Below are 19359 nucleotides of genomic sequence, written 5' to 3' on the forward strand. Positions count from 1 at the left end.
CACAACAAAACACAACACAATGTGCGACACAACACAACACAACGCAACGTGCGACACCACAACACAATGTGCGACACCACAACTGAACACAACACAACGTGCGACACCACGACACAACACAACACAACACAACACAACACAACGTGCGACATCACAATACAACACAACACAACGTGCGACACCACACCACAACATAACACAACACAACGTGCAACACCATAACACAACACAAGACAACGTGCAACACCATAACACAACACAACACAACGTGCGACACAACACAACACAACGTGCGACAACACAACACAACACAATGTGCGACACCACAGCACAACACAACACAACGTGCGACACCACAACACAACACAACAGAACGTGCGACATCACATCACAACACAACACAACGTGCGACACCACAACACAACACAACACAACGTGCGACATCACAACACAACACAACATGCGACACCACAACACAACACAACACAACACAACGTGCGACATCACAACACAACACAACACAACGTGCGACATCACATCACAACACAACACAACGTGCGACACCACAACACAACACAACACAACACAACACAACACAACACAGCACAGCACAACACAACACAACACAACACAACACAACACAACACAGCACAACACAACACAACGTGCGACATCACAACACAACACAACACAACACAACGTGCGACATCACATCACAACACAACACAACGTGCGACACCACAACACAACACAACACAACACAACATGCGACATCACAACACAACACAACACCACACCACACCAACACATAACATAAATGCACCAAGCTATATTACTTACAAAGGTATCTATATTTTGATGACATGTATAATAAGTACAGTCATGGACAGAGAAACCTGGACAGGTGAGTTGAGGCAAATGTCCTATTTTCTCTTTTCCCTCAGGTTGTCCGTCACTCTTCGTTCACGACTCCTTTCTCCCCTCCCCCTCCCCCCATTCCGTTAATCCCATCCCTCCTCTTCCCTAGGCTACTCAGCTATCACTATGAAAACACACACACACACACATACACACACACACACACACACACACCTGAAAAGCTCATCTTCATTCTTCATAAACGCAGCTGCTCTCTCTCTCTCTCTCAAGGTTCTGTTGGAGTGAATAGTGTCAGTGCAAAGTATATGTTTACTGTGAAATAAGTATTATATAAAAAAAAATTAAAACACTGGAACATATTTAAAGAGAACACCTGCAGTAGGCCGGTTGGCCTATGCTGGGCAACTCCTTTTAAGTTTGGGTCTGCATGTTAGAGAGAGAGAGAGAGAGAGGTGAGGAGTGACCACTTGTCCCCTGGGAATGACCAGCCCCCCCCCCTCTCTCTCTCTCTCTCTCTCAAGGGTCTGTCAATCAATCAATCAATCATTTCCTGTGGCACCCTCGGGGATGCATAGGGCCTCGATGAACTCACACCACCACATCCTATCTTGTGCTAACTCCTCAAGATCTCCCCAACACTCATCTCCAGCTTCCCGTCTCATTGTCCTCACCCACGTCTCTTTTGGCCTTCCTCTACCTCTCCTACCAGGTGCCACCCACCCTGGTGTACCTCGTACTATTCCCTGTCTCCTATACACATGTCCTAGCCACTTCCATCGTGAGAATCTAACATATTCATCGATCGGCTGCACTCCCGTTATTTCTCTAATTCTACTATTTGGTATCCTTTCCCACCACTTAACTCCTAATATTCTTCTAAGTGCTTTATTTTCAAACACCAAGAATTTATTTTCCATAGTCACTGTGCTGTACCAAGACTCGTGTCCATAAATTAAGATACTCCTAACCATTACCTTATAAAGTTTGATTTTTGTATGCACAGAGATATTGTTATTATTCCAAATATTTTTAAGCATTCCCATTGCCTGATTAGCCTTCTTTAACCTTTCCTCGAATTCAAGGTTCAAAGAACCATCCTTGGCTAAATAAGTACCTAAATATTTAAACCTATCAACTTCCTTTACAACCATACCTCCAATTACACATTCCTGCGCATTTTCCATATTGATATTGATTATTTCAGTTTTTCCACAATTAATAACCAAACCCACCTTGCGACCTTCACTCACCAAACAGTCCAACACTCCCTGCATCTCTTCTGGCCCATCACAAATCAAAACTATATCATCTGCATAATCTAAATCCAAAAGTTTCCTGTTCTCTCCTCAAAGTATACCTGCACCGGTTTCTGTTCCAACACGTTTCATAATGTAATCAATGACCAATATAAATAGTAAAGGCGATAGAACACCACCTTGAATTACTCCGGACTTGACTTCAAACGAATCACTCAGACAACCATCAACCATCACTTTACAAAATGTGTCCTCATGCATGTTCATAATGACCCTCACAAACTCCTCTGGTATTCCATAATGTCTCATGATCTTCCCCATAGACTCTCTCGAAACACTATCAAAAGCCTTTTCAAAATCAACAAAACAAAGACTTAACGGTACTCTCATTTCATTAACTTGCTGCATCAAATGCCTAACTACAAGGGTCTGTAGTAGTGAATAATAATGTCAATGTAAAGTATAACTTAACTGCGATATAAGTATTATAAAATAAATAAAACATTGGAATATATTTATAGAGAACAACTACAAGATGTCCCCTCGAGAGTCAGCATGTGGAACTGGCATTAATTCCCTGTGGGCCAATTAACGTTCTCCTTCATACATGTCTACACCCTTCTACCACAATTTTCGTTATAGATTCCACAATATTTCTCCTCATCTTTACTTTCCAATACAAAGCATACCATTAGCCATGATAATGATTGCACACACACACACACACACACACACACACACACACACACACACACACACACACACACACACACACACACGAGAGAGAGAGAGAGAGAGAGGGTAGATGGGGGAGGGAGGAGGGAGACAAGAAAGGACGGAAGCAGAGGTTTAGAGAGAGAGAGAGAGAGAGAGAGAGAGAGAGAGAGAGAGAGAGAGAGAGAGAGAGAGAGAGAGAGAGAGAGAGATGCTAGATGGGGGAGGGAGGAGGGAGAGAAGAAAGGAGGGAAGCAGGGGTTTAGGGAGAGAGATAGAGATAGAGAGAGAGAGAGAGAGCGTAAGTCCGTTGATGAAATGCGAATATGGATATCCAGCTCTGATTGAAGCAAGGGGAAAACGGCAGACAACTCTGTCTTGTCATCTCCCAGGAGTCAGTCAGGAGGTGCTGTGACCTGAGATGCCAACTTACAAATTCTTGATGACAGGCGAATCAAGCTCAAAAAAAAAAAAAGTAAAATAGAAGGAATAATATGCTATTAAATCTAAATATACAACGAATAACTGGTCCAATATTTTTCATTTATTTTTAGTGCTTTGTAACAAAAAAAAAAAAAAAAGTTGCATCCAAAAACAGGAACCACAGTTCATATTGACCTGTGAGCATAGCGGGTCACTTATACCCATACATTCATTGGCTGTGTGTGTGTGTGTGTGTGTGTGTGTGTGTGTGTGGTGTGGTGTGGTGTGGTGTGGTGTGGTGTGGTGTGGTGTGGTGTGGTGTGGTGTGGTGTGGTGTGGTGTGGTGTGGTGTGGTGTGGTGTGTGTGTGTGTGTGTGTGTGTGTGTGTGTGTGTGTGTGTGTGTGTGTGTGTGTGTGTGTGTGTGTGTGTGTGTGTGTGTGTGTGTGTGTGTGTGTGTGTGTGTGTGTGTGTGTGTGTGTGTGTGTGTGTGTGTGTGTGCCTCTTGCCCTCAGGCCTTGTCCCTGGCCAGCCTGTATTCCCACAGGTCAGACCAGATGGGCGAGCTTGGGGAAGTGTTCAGGAAAGATCTTAAAACCCTTGAACTTTAGGACCTACGAGGTATTTTGGACATTTCAAAAAAGATCATACGCGCCATCAGCTCACTGATGTCTTTCGGAGGATGAATGAAAGATCTTAAACCCTTTCCAACCAAAGCAAGTTTTTCGGAGCTGGCAAAACGCTGGAAAACATATCGCTTTAAGAAAAACAGATGGGGAGGCTGGGGAAGCGCCCAAGAATGTTCTTAACACACTTAGGCTCCAACGACTCACTGTCAGATGAACAAAATCGTCTGGCGTTGAGTAGAATAAAATATTACAGTCTCCTACCAATAGGAGTTAGTGCAGACAATATTAACTCTGAGGCTCCTTTGTCCAACACTAAGCTAAATAAAATCTTCTAGTGTAAGCTAAAATACAGTACTAGAGTTGTCCCGACCATGACAGGGTTAACGCCGAAAAAAAAAAAAAATAAATAAATATGGCCTCCGTGCATTAGGCCCAATATCTATCATTGCTGGTTAAGTCTAATCTGATACGTAGGGGAAGTCATGCATTACAGCTAAGTATTATTTTTTTTCTGGGTTAAGGTAGTGGTTGGCATGATGCACGTCGGTCATCATGTTGTGGTGAATGATGGAGTCAGTCAGCGGTGCGGTGCCGGCTAAAAGACCTCACACTTATTACACGTCGATCTGCACATTTACCTTTTTGCTCTTTTCTCTATACGTTCTCCACTTCTTATTCCCTTCCTACACCTCTCTTTTTCTCATTAGGCCGACTGAAACACTGAGTATTCAACGACTAAAAAAAAAAAAAAAAAAGCACAGCACAGCAACTAAACATAGGCATTACAGGGTTCATGATGCGCAAAAGCTGAATATGTTCCCGTGATTCTGTGTAAACCTATTGGAATCGAGAGGCCTCTGATCACCACTTGAGGCAGCATGAAAATTTCCACTCAGCCACTTTCCTGTTCTCTCAGGTACGAGGCAGCTTTGATGGAGAAGGGAGTCTGAGATAAAGGTACACAATGGATGCGGCAGAGGAGTCAACCTGACAGTAAGAAAAGAAAAAAAAAAAGTACTATTTATTTTTTCTGTCATGGATAATTCTCATGATCATTCAACCCATAAAACTGAATGATAATCTGGTTTTCTTAAATTTTAATCAGCTCACGAGTAATACTGACCTGACCGATGACATGGAAAATGGCAAGAAAAAATACTCCATTATCTATGAAATATGTTATGAAATAAGACATTACATACAGTATTCAGCGCTTAAGATGATAAACAAAAGATCCAACAAATTAATAAGTGCAATTTTATATAATTCTAAATCATATCAGAGCTTTAATACCCAATCATCATAATGCTCCTCCAATCTCCCCAGTCTCTTTAAAATATTGTGTTCTACTTCCCTCTTAACAGTTTTCGTCTTCACAAGATCTCAAAGATGATCAACATAAAAAAACAGCCGAGCCTAACCTGTGATCTCCACCATTACACATATTTTTACTAAGACTTATCAGATTCTCTCCACTGTTTTACCTCCCCCAGAATAATATACAGAACTTGTCATTATCTGGTCATAACAACTGATTTTATTTGTACGTTATTTTACTCAAACTTATCATTTATCAAGAATTTCCATTAAAATCTCAGTCGATCTTCCTCCTCCAAAGGGATATTTTTACGTTTACAAGGAAACTTTCTGGACTAGAGAGGAAGTAAAGGATTTTAACTCTATGAGTGTGAGGATGTCGTTCTTTTCCATTTCAAATCCACAGACTATTCCCTGCCCCTACCAGGATCGAACCCACGACCACACAGTCCTCAGTATACCACACTAACCAGTCCACCACGACCTCCTCCTAGTCTTCCGTCTAAATTTCTTCCATCCGGATTTTCAATTCAATCTTCATCACAACCAGTCCTAACCCAACCTAACCTAATCTACAGCTACAGTCCCCAGTTCACTGCTCTACCCACACCACCACCACCACCTTTCCCCACAACATAATCCAAATCTGCAGTCCCCAATCCACTTCTCTATCCACGTCACATTACCTTACCGCACAACTTTTCCATCCACGTTCCTTACACTCACAGCTCCATTTCAACCTTCAACACAACCACCACCACCAGTCGTCCTCTTTCCTCGTTTGTTTCACCCCATTTTTCTAAGTTCCACCACTTTCTCGTACCGATAATCCTGTGCTTTCATTTGCTAAAGGTTATCTCCTCTGTCTGCCACTCCTGCCCTCTCCTCTCTCACCTGCTCCCTCTCATGCACTGGCAACATCTGGTTCGGGATGACGGTACCCGTTTCCTTTCTCAATACTCCGAGGAACGTGAAGTCCCTGGAATTATGTCAGTGTTTATTTTCCATTCGCAGGAACACTATCATACTTGTTTAATTCAATGAGGTCGAGGACGCCCTTTTCTTTAATATTATTCCTGCTGCTACAGGCCGAATTTACATAACTTAGGAAAAGGATGAAAAGTGTTATTTGATATTTCTTTGGTATAATATGATCGACATTTTCTCATGCAATCCGAACACCTTCATGTGCTCTGGAACAATGTCTCACGCTCTAAAACACTTCCTCATATCCCGGAATACCCCCCTCCCCCCGACCAACTATCCACCCCTCCTTACACATCTTCATCCCTCCCCGTAGACCATAACATCTTATCCCTTCCATTCCCCCTCACCAATGAATACTTCTGAATCCTCCTGAACACCCTACCCACCCTCTGTAAACACATCTTCCTCCCTCCTCCTAGACCAGAACGTCCCACCTTAAAGAAGCCTATGAGCAACATCACCATTGCGAAATGTCTCTCCTAAACTGAATAAAATCATCTTAAAAAAAAAAAAAAAAAAAAAAAAAAAAGAATCCGTCACCGGATTGGAAGGGTTTTATATCGGTTTGGGTTTACATATATTGCGTGTGTGTTTCATTTAACAGCTGCGTTTAATATCGCTTATCCACTGGATAATAATGAAGTCTGGACTGAATGTTTCTTGTAAGTAGGTTCTATTTGTGGGCTCTCTCATAATTTTTTCTTTCTTCCACTGATGGATAATGAGGGCTTGAATTTATGATTATTGTGAAACTATTTTTTTTATTCATCTTTTTATTTTTTTCCTTTTTTTTTCTGCCACTGAATGCTAGTTAAGTTCTGGTTTTGATTATTGGGAGAAGGTATTTAGCTTTTTCAAATAAATTAATGCCAATTAGGCTTTTTCTTATTGTCGAATGAATTCTTGGTGATCTTCCAGTACTCGTAGACAGCAAGAAAAAGAGACAGATATATGGACAAAACTGTCAATAATTCTGAAGTACAATATGCAGAATGAATCGCCAAGGAAGACATTACAACGCCTTATAAGCTCAAGAGAATATGTTCCTCTGTGGCTATAAAACACACACACACACACACACACACACACACACACACACACACACACACACACTTTCCCCATAAAAGGACAAGCAAACGTATTTAGAGGACGTCCAGAACAAAAGACTAATGGGATCTTTACGCTTGTGTCACTAAATTGATGGTAAACCTTTTCCTTACGACGACAACTTTTATAGTATCATCTTTGTCGATGCTAAAAATTCTGATTCAGTTTAGGAGTCGTCTTCAGTAATTAGTACAACTGCTTAAATGATCTATTCTGGTTCTTGAAGACGTTTATGTTTATCTTCAGTGGGACTTTAACTCTTCAAGACGATTTTACGCATCTTAGGACCTACCCCTCGCAGTGAAAAGGTTAAAAGATTCTTAACATTTGAGGATCCGGTATGATAAATCATTAATACCCTTTAGTTCAATATTTTTTTCTGTGTTCTCACCACCTTCAAACCATTTTATTCATTTTCGCTTATGAACCCGACAAGTGAGATTCTTACTCCTGTACGTAATACCACCAGACGCTTTTTTTTTTTTCTTTTTTTTTTTGAGGATTTTCCCATACACTGACTGTTGAAGCCCCACGTTGGCAGAGCTGTCTCTCATGTTAAAGTATATCGTCTGACGTTCGCATGGAAGTTGTTTCTAGCCGTCATTAAGAGATGTCCATTTTTACGTGAACAAAATCGTATGATATTAACAAAAATAACATTTAAAAAATATATAGGATCTCCATGCTTATGAATCCAATTAAAATGAAATTCTTATTGGCTAGTATCAAAATGCTATACGTATCTCTTATTTACTTCGTGTTGTGTCAGAAGTCTTTGCTCATTTCAGGGGAACATGTCTTCTACGGAACTTCGGAAGGGTTAACAGGGTCTCTCCGGGTATGACTCCGGTAAGTGAGATTGGTACGAGGTGGTGGTGAGGCTGGAGGTGATTGTTATAAAAGCTCACGCCGGCGGAGCCCTCCCTTCTTAATAATGGGATGAACACTGCATTTAGGAATTATTTTGAGATCACGAAGTGCATGACAGGGAGGGGTATACACGCTCAGAGACATGAACACACATACATAAACGTACATGCACATTTTCATAGAAATGAACACGCGTACCTGGTATACATACATCCACGTACAGAAGTACTGTAATGTTTATACTCTTCTCGCGCCTATGTACCATAAAAGCCCCCCCTCCCCGCGCACACACACACACACACACACACACACACAAACGGCTACGAGTGAAAAAAAAAAAAAAAAAAAAAGGCCACGTTCAAGTGTTCTTTGCGGTGCTACTATAGTGATGAGGATGTGGACCTTTCTTTACCGTGGTGGAAGACTCATTTTATACCGTGTGTCCCCTTACGCCTACGCCTCACTCCTGTCCCAGCGAGCTTTGGTAATGTGTCGACACTCTTCAGGAGCAGCCTAAGGTTAGCGAGCTTCATTTAAGACGCTGCATTTTTTTCTTTTTAACAGTGAAAATATATATAGGTATACTCCTTTACGCGAACTTCGCCTAAAAATTGGCCTCTGTCCATCTCGAATACTGAGTTGTAAGACCAGATTAACACTAAAACATGATGGTAGTCACGACAAGGTGTTCTAGAGAGTCAAAGCCACGATTAGTTCATTTCGACATACCTGGGCATATTGTACTTTAATGACTGGAGGTAACAGGTAGAAGGAAAGGCATACTGACGTGGACAGTTCAAGAATTGGTCAGCTGTATACATGAAGGATATACTGATTTATTATTATTATTATTATTATTATTATTATTATTATTATTATTATTAAACTCAACAACTCAGGCCAGTCACACAGTTTCGCCCCCCTCCACCTTGACCCCACCCCAGCCCTCACTTCCACTTCCCCCCACCTCTCCCTTATTTTCTCCTCCCCCCTCTCCTCATCCTCGTCTAAGCATTTCAGCTGGGCAAACAAAGGCTCCAGGGATCAACACACGCCCCCCACCTCTCTCCCCCCGGCCCCCTGCCCCTCTCCCGCTTCCCCCTAAACCAACCTGTCCCTCAGTGTTGTGTGCAGCCGACCCTAACCTCTTAATATCATGTAATCAAAACTTTTAGGCAGAACAGCGACTGGTTGTGGAAAGCAAATTGGGAGTTTTGTGTGCGGACATTCAAATCCACGCTGGCTGGCTTGTTGGCTGAGGGTAGGCTGGACTATGAGGCTAGTCAGGGATAAGGGTTTGCCTACTATTCCACATAATCCACATCACACTTAAGGTTACTCTCCTCACTGATGCATCATATCAGGGAGAATCATCTGCGAGCCGGGAAGCATGTCGAATCTCTCCCAGCTTAGGAATACTGACCAGCAGAAGATAAAAATAAGAGCTCGACGGGGTGAAACTTTAAGCCAACTTTGATCACGATTCTTCTTAGGCTGCAAAAATCATCAGAGTGAAAAACCATTCTTAATTTTTCCTTAGTACTGGACTTATGTAAACCCATCAACGAGGAATGTATCTCATATTTAACTTCAGCGAATGCCATATTAGTTTAAGCTGAAGAGAGGCAGGCTTAGGTTGAATTTACAGTCGACCTCCTTCCGTCGTTTTTACTTAATTCTCAATAACGTCAGACGTGTTATGCAGTTTAGGTGCTCCTGCTACTTGTAAATCAGTCACTCAATCAGCCAATCTCTCTCTCTCTCTCTCTCTCTCTCTCTCTCTCTCTCTCTCTCTCTCTCTCTCATAAACTGCACATTCATTCCTCCTTCCAGCCTCCCATGACCCAGCCTCTTACACCTCTTGACACGCCCACACTCCTTCGCTCATCATCACTTCAGAAAACCCTACACACACACACACACACACACACACACACACACACACACACACACACACACACACACACACACACACACACACACACACACACACACACACACACACACACACACACACACACACACACACACACACACACACACACACACACACACACACACACACACACACACACACACACACACACACACACACACACACACACACACACACACACACACACACACACACACACACACACACACACACACACACACACACACACACACACACACACACACACACACACACACACACACACACACACACACACACACACACACACACACACACACACACACACACACACACACACACACACACACACACACACACACACACACACACACACACACACACACACACACACACACACACACACACACACACACACACACACACACACACACACACACACACACACACACACACACACACACACACACACACACACACACACACACACACACACACACACACACACACACACACACACACACACACACACACACACACACACACACACACACACACACACACACACACACACACACACACACACACACACACACACACACACACACACACACACACACACACACACACACACACACACACACACACACACACACACACACACACACACACACACACACACACACACACACACACACACACACACACACACACACACACACACGGACTCTTGTCAGGTTGTCGCGATATAGAGATTCTCAAGCTGTTCAGGTGGTGAGCTCGTGTCCTAGAGGTGAAGGGGTTGAGAGGAAGGGTGGAAAAGATGAAAGGAAGAGAAGGAAGACAAAGGAAAGGAAGAGAAGGAAGAGAAAGGAGAGGAGGAGGAAATCAAAGAATAAAAGGAGGAAAGATAGGAGAAAGACAGAGGGGAAGTGGAAGAGAGAGGGGAAATAAGAGCTGAGAGAGGTGAGCAGGGAAGGATGTGAGGAGGGAAGAGGCATAAAGGGAATGGGTGAAAGGAGAGTGGAAAGGGGGAGAACGGGAAAGGGGAAACAGGGAATAGGGGGAAGAGAAGATGAGGAGAAGGTGAGAGAGGAGGGACATGGGAGGGAAAGGTGAGAGGAAGAAGGGAAGGTGCTTAAAGGAGGGAGAACAGAGAAAAAGGGAAGAAGGGAGATTTGAATGTGAAGGAAATATGAAGGGTAAGTGGGAGGAAGATGAATAAGAGTGGGGAAGGTGTGAGAGGCGGAGTAAGAGGAGGAGATGAAGTAAATGAGAAAGGGGATGGACGAAGTGAGAGAGGGGGGAAGAAGTGAGTGGAGGAAAGGAGGGGGGGGGAGAAGAGAGCGAGGGAAATGTGAGAGAGGAGGGAAATGTGAGGGAGGAGGGAAAAGAGAATGGGAGGGAGAGGACAAGGAGCGAAGGAGAGAAAGAAGGGGGGGTGGGGGTGAGACAGAACCTATAGCCTATAAGGAAAATGAGAGAGTAAAGGCAAAGAAGACAGAAAATAGGCGAACAATATTACTTCTTTCGGTATAAGTAAGATGGAATCATATTACAGAAAGTGTTCGAGATTATTATTATTATTATTATTATTATTATTATTATTATTACAGTATTTCTGATTCATTAAATATCGGTTCGAAGGATCTCTCCTGAAATAAATAAACTTGTAAACGTCCAGCGATAGCAATCATCATCTTCATCATCATCATAGTAGCTACAAAATGTTATATTCCATGTTCATATACTGAAGGAGTTAACCACCTTCAGCTCGAGGACAGCTCTTGCCACCACAGACGATTTCTTTCACCTCGGGAAACTGTTCTTGTATTGGGAGGAGTTAATGTGAGAAATATATAACTCCTCCAGACCTCCACTTCGAAAAATCTCTCCTTCCCTGAAATGAAAAACGTCCTTCGGTAACAAGAATATATATACAAAAGACGCAATAGAAGTGAAGTAGTTAACCCATTATCCACAAAAGAATTATGATACTACATCACCACACATCGCGTCGGGCAAGGAGACTGGAAGAGAAAAATGAAGCACACGGTTGTAGCTGAAATATGACGACTGATTTCGAATTTAATTAGTGTAGGCGATTAATGGCATGGAGTCGTGCAGCACCAGAGTACACCAAACTATCTTGCAGGCCATAATGAACAGCACTGACACGCAAAATTCGAACTAATTAGCGGGTACACTGACGTAGCCACTGAAGTTCAAAACTCGCCATGTTCCTTCACAGCTACAATACATCAGTGAACAAGAATTAACGGGATAACCCTTTCGCTGATTATTACGTGCTTTATATTATTTTTTTTTCCCCCTACCGATTTTAGTTGGCTCAGGAAAGATCACAGCAGTAGGAATAATACTGTCTCTTCAGCTTTAAACAGAATACTAACTACGAATTTTCCACTTTCTTTTTGGTCGACTCCACACGATTTTATTCAGTTCACCAAAGTATCCCACAGCCCAAGGGTAAAGAGAATTAAGTAGTATGGAGAGTTGGGTTGTAGGATACAGAAAGAAAAGAAATAATAATAGACCCCTAGTAGTTACATCATTTAATAATAAACGTATAAAAACATCATGAAAGAAAAGAGAAGCCGAGAAGGACCCTAACCGGTGAATTTATTGTGTAAAAAAGCCCGCTGGGAAGACACTCAAGCGACTAGCCAGCTGACTCCTTCTGCCTGCTTGCTTCCTGCGACCCTCTGACTCCTCAAAGGTTAGTGGTTGCAGCTGCGATTAAGTGTTCAGGTTCGATCCCCTTCCTGCCCGTTCACTGTCTTTCCCTGCCCCTTCCCCGTCTTGCCTCTCCAATCCCCTCTCATCTTTTCCTTCATCCATTCTGTCCCTTTACTTCATCCTCATCCTGGCTCATCCTTATCTTCTCTACTTTCACTCTACCTCACCCTCCCACAGTCATTCTTGTCTTGCTTTAACCAGACCTCTCACACCTGATCATTCCTCACTTTTCCTCTTAATCGTACCCTTCCTAAGTGTTTCTCCAGTTTGCCTCCTCCCCAGCGTCCCCTCCCTATGTCCCCCCCCCCCAACCTTGCCTCCCTTGCCACTCACTCACCTTCAACCTTCCTCTCCCCCTTGTTTGTCTCGCTCACTCCTCCCTGTAACCCTGCCCTTTCCAGTTCTCCCTCACTTGTCCTTCTAATATTCTGTACCTCACCTTGTCCTTCTAATATTCTGTACCTCACCTTGATCTTCACCCCTCCACTCACCCTATCCTTTCGTCACCCTGTCCCTCATCCCCTAATCCCTTTCCTATCTCACCCATCCCACTCCATCCACCCTCCCTCTCACCCTATCCTCACACCACCGTCTCTTCCTCACCTTACACCAATCCTATCCCTCACCTTTCCCCTCACCCAACTCGTTCCTCAAGCTACTTCTTCCCCACCCTGCCCCTCACTCTTACCTCATCTCTTAACCTACACCTCCCTCACCTTCCCTTTCATCCACCCGTGCCTCACTCTCCTTTCAGTTCTCCTGTACACATCTCTCTGCCCATCTCCTTACTCTTTCTCTCACTTTTCCCCTTCCTTACCTCGTCTCTTCCTATCTCTGTTTCGCCTCCTAACCCTCCCTAACCCTCACCCTTCCCCTCCCTCACCTTTTCTCTCATTTGTTCGTCCCTCACTCCACCCTTTCCCTCCCTCATAATTACTCCTTACTTACTCCTAACCCTACCCCCTCCCTCACTGTTTCCCCCATTCCTATAGAAGAGGGCAACATAATCACTGACATTACAGTTAGCGATCGTGACGTACTGCTTGCAATAAACAAATTAAAAGAGAATAAAGCACCAGGACGGGGCAAAATATCGCCACGTGTATTGAAGGAACTATAGAATGAAATATCAAAGCCCTTATCTGAACTTTTTAACTTATCACTTAAGAGCAGTAAGGTGCCACATGAATGGAAGCTTGCTAACGGAAACCCCAATATTCAAAAAGGGAAACAGAGCCCTACCAGATAACTACCGGCCCATTAGTTTAACATCGGTGGTTTGCAAATTGCTTGAAACTATTATCAGAGACAAGATTGTAAAACACTTAGAAACAAACAATCTCATAAAAGATTCGCAACATGAATCTGCTGGACTTTTTCAATGATATACTAAACATGTATGACGAGACTAAATCTGTTGGTGTGGTCTACCTCGATTTTCAAAAGGCTTTTGACAAAGTTCCACACAAAAGACTCCTTCAGAAGCTAAAAGCACACGGTTTCAGCAGCAGTGTTCTCAGGTGGGTAGAAGACTGGCTCACCGGACGAAAGCAAAGAGTTGTAATAAATGGAAAAGAGTCAGACTGGATAAACGTTACAAGTGGAGTGCCGCAGGGTTCAGTGTTAGGTCCTATTCTTTTCTTAATATATGTAAATGATATTGACGAAGGATTGTGTTGTAAGATTTCAAAATTTGCTGATGATACTAAAATAGGTAACAGAGCAGATACAGCACTGCAAAGGCAAGCAAATCAGAGAGATCTTGATCAACTGTTTAACTGGGCCCAAGTCTGGCAAATGGATTTCAATATTAATAAATGCAAAGTGTTAAACATTGGCAGTAAAAATGTAAGAGCAAGTTATAGCATGAATAATGTCCAGCTTGATAGGGTAAACCATGAAAAAGACTTAGGAGTTATAATAACAAATGATTTGAAACCAAGTAAACAATGTACAGAACTGTGAAAAAAGCCAACAAATTGATTGGGTTCATAGGCAGAGCATTTGAATATAAATCCGATAATATCGTCCTCACTTTGTATAATTCCTTAGTACAGCCGCACTTGGAGTATTGCGTTCAGTTTTGGTCACCGTATTATAAAAAGGATATGGAAAAGCTTGAAAGAGTGCAGCAAAGGATGACAAAGATGATACCTAGATTGAGAAATAAACTGTACGAGGAACGTTTAGAAGCCCTGAATCTCTTTACCCTAACAAAACGGAAGATACGAGGAGATTTAATTCAAGTCTTCAAGATATTCAAAGGACATGATAACATGGCTGTCGATAAATACTTCACAGTTGATCGCTCGAATTACATTAGAGGCAATAGGCATAAAATAATTGGCAAACGATTCCAGTCGCATGAAGCTAAGCATTTTTTCTTCAGTAGAGTTGTAAATATATGGAAAAATTGCCCTCCAACGTAATAAATTGTAATACAGTACAAACCTTTAAAGGTCGCCTGGATAAGTATTTGACATCCAACCCCCAGCTTAATATGTTTACTCCTGAATAAAACACTTGTGTATGTATAATTTTTTTTTTAAATTTGAGTTTAGTTTTTTAAAGCCTGGATCAATTTGTTAAGTGCAAATATAGTATATGCACAGATAGCCCTGAGTTAACGGTCACTACTCATACTTTCGACCTGTGATAGGCTGTGGATCACTGAGGGTCTCTGTTAGTTACGTGGACACCATCGGGATTTTTTTTAATGTAACAGGGGTCACTGCTTCTGGAAGTGACTTGTTTGCTTGTCCCACATGGGAAATTTCCTAGTCTCAGTGGAATGAATGGAGCTGGGGCCTGATTGACTGCTGCCTACCTTAATAGCGCCAGGCAAGACTGCCGCACCATCCATGAATATCCACACTGTGCACTGTGCAGTTTTCACACTGTGTCCGCAGATGCCCAGTCAACTTAATGCACCCGTACATAGCGACATGCATTAGTTATATATTTATTCGATTATTCATTGTACAGTACTTTACTACTTTCTCTTTCAGGTTATTCATACTGGTAGCTTATAGATAAAGTATTACAGAATGTTGCTTTTCCTTTTCAGTCTTTCATATGAAATTTCCATGTCAGTTTTTCCATGCTGCATGGTGGTTTTTCTTACTTTTTCTGCCAGTTTTAACTGAAGGGTTTGGAGGCGGGGGAAGCCTTCTTGCTTTACTATCCTTATCCTTCAGCATGCAGAGTTAGATCTTGTAGTCATAGTCTACTCAGTAACAAACAGCCTCGATAGGACCATAAGGTCTGTTGCTGTTTGGTTTCCTTTGTACTCCTTTGTACTCGCCATAGTCCATCACCCTTTCCCACTCTCTTTCTCGCATTTCTTCTCTTTAGCCACCTCTTCCCGTACCCATCCCGTCCCAGCATTTCCCCTCTCACTCCAGTCCCCCTCCCCACCTCTCCCACCCACTCCGCCCACACAAACTGGGGGTGGCCAGGGAAGAAGAAGGGGAAGGTGAGTGTAAATTAACCCAAACATGCTTTCCTCGATCCAGGACGAGGTATAGGGCAAAGGATAATCTCAACTTAAGTCTCATCCCTCGCTAATAGACATTAATTTTGTCAAGATGCAACTTATGGACTTGGGCTTCTGTGAGATTAGTCGCGTATTTAGGCTCCAGAGAATTATTATACGTTGACTTTATATTTGTTAAAATTGATGAAGCTCGTAATTGTGTTTATACCTAATGATTTATGAAAGTCTTTTCTATTCACCTTGTTAATAAATTCTGACTTAATAAATATACAGCTAATAAATTTATTAACTATACATGTTAAGATTCATATGATACTTTTTATACCAACGAATTATGCTGTTCTTTATTGGGGTGTAAATCTTGACTTTTATGTTTATGTTGGTTATATCTTGACTACATATGTGGAGTTAATAACTGTTGTCTGTATGTCTGTTAAGCTATTAGGTGTTGACTTCATAATTACTGTGGTAGTACATGGTGACATCAGATACAATGTCTTTAAATATTCACTTAAGTATAAAGGACTGTATGTATACCTACTGAATTATTAAGTGCTGTCTCCGTCCTCATCAAACGTTGTCTTAACATTTATTCAAATAGAAAGTCTGTCTTTATATTTACTAAGACCCTGGTTGCCTGTACACCAGTTCAGTCCATTAGCTTCCAGGGTTCCTGTGTGATGGATTGTGCTGGATGGGATCCAAGCGTACTGCCCTCCGCCTATCGGCTCTTAGTCGCTAAGCTCATTAGGTTCCTATCCCGGGGAACACAAGGCGCAAATGGGATATGAACCCTTTACTGTGAGGGCATCTGTTTACTTTTATTCTTGACATCTCCCAAACACTTCATTCAGTTCAGGAAGCCTTTCTTACTGAAGGGGGGAGGAGGTACAATAGCTAACCTCTCCAGATAAAAAAGTTATCCCTTTCGTCTAAAGCACAGGCATCTTATCCAAGGTTTAAGTTTCTCAGGTAACCAACAGTCATTAACAAATACATTACAGAGGTTTCCCTAAAGTTGAATAAAATCGCCTGGTGGTAGCAACAAGTATAAATGAGGAAATCGAACTGAAGGTACATACTGACAACGAAAACATCCTACCAAAATGTCTGATATACAAAGCCCAAAGTTCAAGCATTAAAATGGAAAGCCCAAAGTTGTGCATGAAAACGGGAAGCCCAACGTCAAGCATTAAAACGGAAAGCCCAACGTCAAGCATTAAAACGGAAAGCCCAACGTTGAGCATTAAAACAGAAAAGCCCAAAATCAAGCATTAAAACGGAAAGCTCAAAGTTGAGCATTAAAACGGAAAGCCTAAAGTAAGCATAAAAATGTATTATTCCCCTGTAATAAAACAAGCAAAAAGGACAGCATTCTCAGGTACATTTTTACAGGTATGCAAATTATCATAAATCTTTTGCACATACGTAGCTTGTCTGTCGGGGTTGGTCACATCAGAATGGTGGACCCTGTGACCCCAATTACTTTTAAATGTCACCTATCTTTGACCCAGTTATACCTGAAGATCCATTATACATATGCATAATCATAGGGGAATAACGTGTAATCTCATTTTCATATTCGAAGTTATGCTTGTTGCCGTAATTATATTTTAAAAGTCTATAGTCTGTGACCATAATTAAATATAAAATTCTCCCATATCTGACCCTAACCATACTAATAGTTCTCATCTATGACCCTCAATAAATCTGAAGATGCATTATATTTGACTGCAGCGATATTTAATGATATCTAAAACCTGACATCAGTAAAATTATAAGCCTTAATCTCCTACCATACCCCTATTGAAGCCTATCTTTTCTTTCTGCCTCATCATAATAATTTAAAGCTCCCTCACATCTGACCCTAATTACGTGTAGCGTCTGATTATATTTGACCCCATTCATGATTAAAATGTTCTTATTCTTTAAACCCACTATTCTCAATCTTCTTATCGCTGACCCCAATCACATTTAAAGGTCTCTAATCTCTAAATCATTGTACATTAAAAATGTCATAATATTTGACCTGATGTTTAAGTCGTCTAAGTGCGACTTTCTTATGCATTCTTGTCTTCTTGGGATATGTCTTGGTTTAGAGTAATTAAGGCCCATATCCTTCAGGTGAGCTCCAGTCAGAAAGAAAACTGTATGTATGTGTGTGTGTGTGTGTGTGTGTGTGTGTGTTTAAGAGAGAGAGAGAGAGAGAGAGAGAGAGAGAGAGAGAGAGAGAGAACAAGTGACACCTATGCTGAGGAAAGGAGTGATGCAGCAACTTCACAAACTCGGCAGCCACTCCGTAAAGATAAAGAGATGTAGAGTCATTACTTCGACTGGTAGCTTGACTTTCCAATACGCATGACAAAAAACAAAAAGAGAGAGAGAGAGAGAGAGAGAGAGAGAGAGAGAGAGAGAGAGAGAGAGAGAGAGAGAGAGAGAGAGAGAGAGTCAGTTTATTACTTTAATTTTACCTTGCTTTCTAATATGCTTAATTGCCCTCTGCGTCCAATTAATCGGCCATGAGTCAATTATTGAGCATGGGATGATCTCGTGGGGGGGGCGGAGGGGGCGGCACTCCCCATCATGGTTTTCGTGAGAGCCAGATTAATTCAAATATGTTAATCTTTCTTACAGGCTTAAAGTATTTAGACTTTTCTCAGTAGGGGAAAAAAAAATAATTGCGTTATTTGTGGGAGTAATATCTGGTAAAGTATTTCTAACCTTTACAATAACAGTAACAACAACAACAACAACAACAACTACTACTACTACTATTATTACTACTGCTGCTGCTGCTGCTGCTACTAATACTAAATAATAATAATAATAATAATAATAATAATAATAATAATAATAATAACAATAATAGTAATAATAATAATAATAATAATAATAATAATAATAATAATAATAATCCATCCATCCATCATCCAATCCTACTTCGCCTCATGAGGAGCGTAGGAGCCCGGGGCTAGGCAAGATCGTCCTGACATTTAAGATGAGTGACCAGC

The sequence above is a fragment of the Coenobita brevimanus genome, chromosome 24, assembly GCF_032717465.1.
Source record: "Coenobita brevimanus isolate Jiangsu-jjx chromosome 24, ASM3271746v2, whole genome shotgun sequence".
Classification (NCBI taxonomy): domain Eukaryota; kingdom Metazoa; phylum Arthropoda; class Malacostraca; order Decapoda; family Coenobitidae; genus Coenobita; species Coenobita brevimanus.